Source organism: Notamacropus eugenii, chromosome 5 (genome assembly GCF_028372415.1).
Source record: "Notamacropus eugenii isolate mMacEug1 chromosome 5, mMacEug1.pri_v2, whole genome shotgun sequence".
In the NCBI taxonomy this organism is placed as follows: Eukaryota; Metazoa; Chordata; class Mammalia; order Diprotodontia; family Macropodidae; genus Notamacropus; species Notamacropus eugenii.
Window position 1 is genome coordinate 68,519,620 of NC_092876.1, and position 7,334 is coordinate 68,526,953.

Below are 7,334 nucleotides of genomic sequence, written 5' to 3' on the forward strand. Positions count from 1 at the left end.
AATTCTGTTTTCTTGCCTCAGATCTCTCCCCTCTCAAATCCGTCCTCCACAGAGCTGCCAAGGGAATATTCCTAAAGCACAGGTCTAACTAGGGCACTCCCCTTCTCAATGAACTCTAGTGACTCCCTCTTGCTTCTAGGATCAAAAACTAATTATTTAGCTGACTCTCACAAATGCGTTGAGTGGATGAGGTTCAGTTAAGTGGCGCAGTGATTAGAGGACTGGTCCTGGAGCCAGGGACAACTGAGTTGAAATCTGTCTTGAGATCCTTCCTAGCTGTGTCACTCTGAAAATTCACTTCACCTCTGTCTGCCTCAGTTTCCTTAATTGTAAAGTGGGCATAATAATAGCACCTACCATAATAGCACCTACCTCCTCAGGTTGTTGTGAGGTTAAAATGAGATAATATTTGTAAAGTGCTATATAAATGCTTGTTATCATTATCATTAAATATTTGATATCATCAGTTATTCATTTTGTCGATTACTTAGGTGGCTACAATTTTTTTTAAATGAATTTTCATGTTTTGGCAACTTTTCCATGTCCTATCACATATTTACTGGGCAGATGGGTGACACAGTGGGTAGAGCACCAGGCCTGGAGTCAGTAAGATTTAGGCCCCAGATACTTCTTGGCTACGTGACCCTGGGCAAGTCACTTGACCTTGTTTGCCTCAGGTTCCTCATCTGTAAAATGAACTGGAGAAGGAAATGGCAAATTGCTTTAGCATCTTTGCCAAAACAACCTCAAATGGGGTCACGAAGAGTCAGACATGACTGAAACAATTGAACGACAACGGCAAAAAACACATATTTGTGTGAACAAGCGTTTTCATTTTATTTTTGTCAAAGAATCAAAACGCAGGATTAAATTGGATGCAAAACCAGATTCAAGACTATGTTTGCCTGATGTTGAGCCAAATATTTCATATCTTTGTTCAAGTAAAAAAAATCAATATCAAAATCAGGTTTCCATATGATTTATTGCATTACTATATTTTATGTTACTATATGATATGGTTACTATGTTAAACATCTTCCAAGCTGTAAGTTGTTTCATTAAAAATGTTATATATATTCAATAAAATTTGTGAAATAAAGAAATTTAATATGAAATCTTTCAGATAACAGTAAGCATATGAAACCTTGCTAGATTACTTTTAATTTTTGTGGGATGTTCCACATATAATATTCAAAATTATTTTATAATAGTATATTTAGAGTTTTCATAATTATAGGAAGAATCAAATTTAATGTTTTCTACTTATAATTTTATAACATTTAATTTGGAGCTATTTGGGAGCAAAAGTTATCATTGTCATTATTGTAAGCACTTAATGAATTAATCTAAGAAATATTAAGTAGTATATTCAATTACCCTGGAGGTTGACAACATATTTTTCTTTAATCAAAAGGGGTTTGTGGAAGATAAAAAATACTGGGAACCATTGACATAGAGGGTTCATTTGTGGCTTTATGGTTTAATGTTTAGCAGGGATTAAGATTCAGTCTGCAGCCAGAATTAAAGTCTTGGTTTATGGCTGAAATAAGGGGTGGGCTGGATCATTTTGGGGATCAGTCTATAGCTCACTTGGGGGGTCGTCAGTCTATAGTCTAGATGCTTTATATCTCAGGTGATGCTTGGATCAGGTCTTCCTCTATGTCTTGTGTTAAGGATAAGTCAATGAAAGGCAACATGGGTGATGCATTGAAACTGCCAGAGGGCTCCACAGTGCACAGGACACTGGACCTGGAGTCAGGAAGACCTGAGTTCATATTTGATCTTAGACACTTACTAGCTGTGTGACCTCGAGCAAATTATTTCCTCTTTGTCTGCCTCAGTTACCCCAATTGTCAAATGAGGATAAATAACAGCAGCTGCCTCCTGGGCTTTGTGAAGATCATACGGGACCATATCTGTAAAGGGTCCTTAGCATAGTTCCTGACACAGGGGAGGCACTGGACAAATGTTCATTCCCTGCTCCCCCACCTCCCTCTAGTGAAAAGACTATTTGGTCTGGAAGTAGAAGAGTTCAGGATTCAAATACCATTCTGACACTAGCTGTGTAACCTTGGGAGAGTCATTTAGGTTCTCCAAGTCTCCGTTTTGTCATCTCTAAAATGGGGCCAATAATACCAATATGTATTATCACTATGGTAGTCTCAGTGTTGTTATGAGAATCAAATAAGATTATGGTCATAAAAGGGCTTTGCAAACCTATAAGGGGTAGAGGCTGGACCTTTGATCTCACTGGGATAAAGAGCTCCCACATCAGGAAGCCCCCTCCGCCAAAGCAGGTCAGTATGTTATCTGCAACTTACAGTTTTAGAGAGCTATGGGGGTCCCTGAGAGGTTCAGTGACTCACCCAGTATCCCATAGCCAGGATGGGTTATAAGTGACCTTGAACCCAGGTCTTCTTGACTTCGAGTCTGGCTTTCTGTCCACTGGGCTACACAAACCTTAAAGTGTGGCCGGTGAGGATGATGGTGGTGGTGGTGATGGTGATGATGGTGATGACGGTGATGATGGTGACGATGGTGGTGATGATGGTGGTGATAATGACAATGATGATGGTGATGATGGTGGTAATGGCGATAGTGATGGTGATGATGATGGTGATGATGATGATGGTGGTGATGATGGTGGTAATGGCGATAGTGATGGTGATGATGGTGATGATGATGTTGATGGTGATGATGGTGGTGATAATGTTGGTGATGATGGTAATGATGATGATGATGGTGGTGATGACAGTGATGATGGTGATGATGGTGGTGATGGCGATAGTGATGGTGATGATGGTGGTGATGGTGATGATGGTGGTGATAATGTTGGTGATGATGGTAATGATGATGATGATGGTGGTGATGACAATGATGATGGTGATGATGGTGGTGATGGCGATAGTGATGGTGATGATGGTGGTGATAATGTTGGTGATGATGGTAATGACGATGATGATGGTGGTGATGATAATGATGATGGTGATGGTGATAGTGATGGTGATGGTGGTGGTGATGATGGTGGCGGTGGTGGTGGTGATGACTGTGATGAAGGTGATAGTGATAGTGAGGATGATGATGCAGCAATAGCATTACAGATGACAAGAAGATGGCTGGGATGGAAGATCCAATGAGATTGGAAGCATGATTTTGAAGCTGGGACTGCTGGATACAGTGGGCCATGTAAATGGCCCTGTCTGACTCACCAGTGAGGACAGCATTTCCCTGGGCAGGGGCTCCAAAGCTGAGTGGACTAAGTCACCTCAAGATGGCAAATAAGTAGCCCACAAATGCCCAGTAACCAGATTAAAGTGTAATTGGGAAAGATTTAACAAAATAATAAAAGTACAATTAAACACAAATGATGCAGTTGCCGGGATCTTTATGGACAGATTAGTGACCCCCATTTCTACCTGAGCTCAACAACTTTGACCCAGAGCATGGTCTCAGGAAGTCTGGTGGTTGAGAGGGAACCTCAGCAGAGTGGATGACAAAGAGACAGAAGGATGAATTGTCAGGAATGTGAAGCCTTATTAAAGGTCAAGAGTTGGGGTCAAGAAGCAGTCCTAGACTAGGGTCAGGGGTCATTCGCTCTGTAGTCCTAACTTCTAAATGTAAACAGTTTGAAGGGGTCATTGTCTAGCTGTTAGTAAAAGTCTATTAAGTACCTACTGTGTGCAATGCATTGTATTAAGTGCCAAAGGAAGCAAAAGACATTCCCTACCCTACAAGAACTCACAGTCTGATAATAGCTCGGGCTTGGCATTAACCTTTGCTGGGGGCTAAGATGGTTGGGATTCAGTCTGGGGCCAGTTTTGGGAGGGATATCAGTCTGTGGCTGGGGACAAGAGCCATTCTAGAGTTAGGATTTCAAATCAACCTACAGCTTCAGTTGGGGATCAGGCTGGCGCCAGTATTAACAGGTCAGTCTGTGGTTGAGGCCTGGGTTCTGGCTTTAGTTAGGGCTCTGTTTTTGGATGGTTCAAGTCAGGCAGGGACTGGCATTAAGGCTCAGTCTTTAGTCAGTGTTAGGGAGTTAGGCACTGGCAGGAATTTAGGCTAAGTGAATGGAGGCCAGACTACAGCTGAGGTGAGGAATCAGCTTGAGGCCTGAGTTAGGATTCAGTTTGTGCCCAGATCTTAAGAGGTTCAATCTACATCAAATTAAAGGGGCCAGTCCAGGACATGCGTCAGGGATCCTTTTGTGACTAGCATAGAGATCAGCCTATAAGCAGTTTATATGACCAAGCCATCAAGTGGTTGCTAATCAAGAGGCAGAGTTAAGGCCCAGTGGAGAGCCACAGGTAGGATGTTGTTCTGTATTCAAATTGAGGGCTCAGTCTAGGGCTGGGTTTAGAGCCCAGTCTGTGATGGGCTTTGGATCAGTCTCTATCAGGGGTGGGGAACCTGTGGCCTCGAGGCCACATGTGCCCTCTGTGTCCTGAAGTGCGGCCCTTCGACTGAATCCAAACTTCACAGAACAAATCCCCTTAATAAAAGGATTTGTTCTGACTGGGATTAGGTTTCAGCCTGGAATAGGGGTAGGACAAACCAGCGGGCCATCCAGGAGCAACCTGCAGCCTCTAACATACAGGGGCTATCCTCTGCATGAAGCTTTTCTTGATTCCCTCCCCCCAAAGAAAACTATCTAGTAGATATTTATTCACTTAATATTTCTGCCCTCTCTATTTCTACATGTACTTGCTGTCTGTTTCATTAGAATAAGCTTCTTGAGAATAGGGATTTGTTTTTGTACTTATGTCCCATAGCTCACAAAGTAGGTGCTTAATAAATGCTTAGTCCACTGATTGTCTGCAGAGGTGAGGGCTCCATGAGCGCCCTGATGGAGAGGGTCAGTCTTGTTGCAGGACTGAGCCAGCACCATGATTCAAGCTCCGGAGGGCTCAGGCCCCAGCTTGTGGGCAGGGTCTGGGCTCAGTTAAATTGAAACAGAAAAAAGCAAGTGTGGCGTTAAAAAGTAAAGCTAATCCAGGAAAAAGAAAAAAAATGATGGCATCCTATGGATAGCAAGGCAGATGCTTTTAGATCTGGCCAAATGTGCTGATAATTGTTTGACTCTTTTTATTTGTTCCAAGGAAAGGTTCTAAGGGGTGGGGGAGAGTCATCAGAAAGCAACAGTGACATTGATATAAAGGAGGAAAAATACAAAACTAAAATATTTAAAAGAAAGAGGAGAGACAGACAGAGACAGAAAAAGAGGGAGAGAGAGAGGGAGAGAGAATGAGAGGAAGGAAAGAGAGAGAGGAGAGAGACAGAGAGAAAGGGAGAAAGAGAGAGAGGAAAGAGAGAGACAGAGGAGAGAGAAAGAGAGAAAAGAAATTGGGAGAGGGGGAGAAAGGAAGAGAGTGAAAAGAAGAAAGAAAAACAAAAGGAAGAAAGGAAAAGGAAAAGAAAGGGAGAGAGAGAAGGAGAGAGGGAGGGACAGAGAGAAGAGAGAAAGGGAGGAGAGAGAAGAGATTGGGAGAGGGGAGAGAAAGGAAAAGAGAGTGAAAAGGAGAGAGAGTGAAAGGAAGAAAGGAAAAGGAAAAAGAAAGGGGGAGAGAGAGAGAAGGAGGGAAGGAGACAGAGAAGGAGGGAGGAAAGGAAACAAAAAAAGGAAGGATGAAAGACACACAGATAAACTACATTCTTGGTGATAAAAGAAATGGTGGTTGTGATTACTGAGTCATTAACTTTGAAAATGATCTTTGAAATACCCTGGAGAATGGTCCAGGTGCCAGAGGGCTAGCGAAGGGCCAGTGGTCTGATTTTTCCACACAAAAGAGAGAAGATAGTGAATCTAGGGAACTTCATTAACTTCAATTCTTGGTGACATTCTAGGACATGTTATTAAAGGTATAACTGGTACCCCTATTTTATCCTCCTGTCTGAATTATTGTTGATCCTGGACCTGAGAGGGGGGAGACAGTGATTGAAAGAGAAAAAGATCAGCAAGATGGTTTCTGATGATCCTGGTATATTAGAGACTGATTGCTTGGCCTTCTGTGGGAGGGGTGTTGGGTCTTGGTGAATTCTTTCTTGCCGCAGAAAAGAAGTCCTGAAATTGGAAGGAAGAGTGGAGGGTGGGTGTCATACTCTGCAGGCTATGACATTCAGGGTTCAATTGCCTGGCTCCTTTGTGCTGACCTGGGACTTGGAATTCCGGGCTTTCGTGAGGGAGACAGAAGTGTCCGGGGGAACTGTTGTTGCTCTCGAGAAAGCATAGAGATTCACTTGGGGCTGTCCTAAGAGTGCGGTCCCCTCAAAGCAAGAGCCCCAGAAACAGGCCCTACCAGAGAAGTCCTGATCCTGGAGCACAGATGGGTACCAGAAGCCCCAAGGAGAGGAGAGTCTGACCTGCCGAGTCTGCCAGCTATGGAAAATTCTACAGGGCTAGTGAGCTGGGGGAGTAGATTTCCCTCACTGGCTTCCCCTCATTCATAATGTAAGGGGGTGCTGGCTGACCCCCATTGTACCCTGTCCTCCTCGCATGCATGTCAGGATCTGCCTGCTGCTAGTCTGAGTGTGTGTGTGTGCGTGTACATAGCTAATGGTGAGCCTTCTTCTGGGAGTGTAAGATGACCTGTAACAGAAGGGCCCTGCTTCCTGGCTCACAGCATGCACAGGGATTTTGTGACTGCTTTCTGCCTGTTGACTGTGTGCTGATGAAAAGCTTCTGAGTCACAACTGAATGCGTAGACATTAGCCTTCCACTGGAGCAACTTGACCCCTTTTCCTTCTCTGGGAGCAACTGGGGATAAAGTGCCACAGGCCCTGGTGCAGCCCCTGCCTCCTGGCCTGCCTGTTTTCTCTTTCAGTTGTTTATCCCTTCCTGCTCTGAGGAGGTGAGACCTCATAACCTTTACAAGGTCAGGAGAGCAAGCTGCCAAGAGGTCCAGAGACCCGACTCCATACCCCAGTTAGTCAGCAGTCAAGCCAGGTTTTTGAGATGCCAGGGGAGCCCCAAGGAGTGACTTGTTTGATCCCCCCAGCAATGTATTGACTCCAAGCACTCTGTCCTGCCTCAGCAAAGGACTGACCTCTCCAGTGACTATGCAGCAATCAGAAGTGAATTTGGGGAGGGAGCAAATGCTCTGTAGAAACCCCTTTAAGCTTGAGCCCAGTCTCCCCAAGGACTGAGGTCATATAGAAGAAAATATAACCCTAATAGTGGTAGGGGGAGATAATCTTCTGCCTTCTTAGTAAATATTTTCTGTAAAAGCAAATTGATATTAATTAGTTAAATGATAACTGGGTCACTAATTACTGGACCAATCAGTGAAAAAGGGGAAATGCTAACTATACCAGTGATCAAAGTTGGAGAAAACATA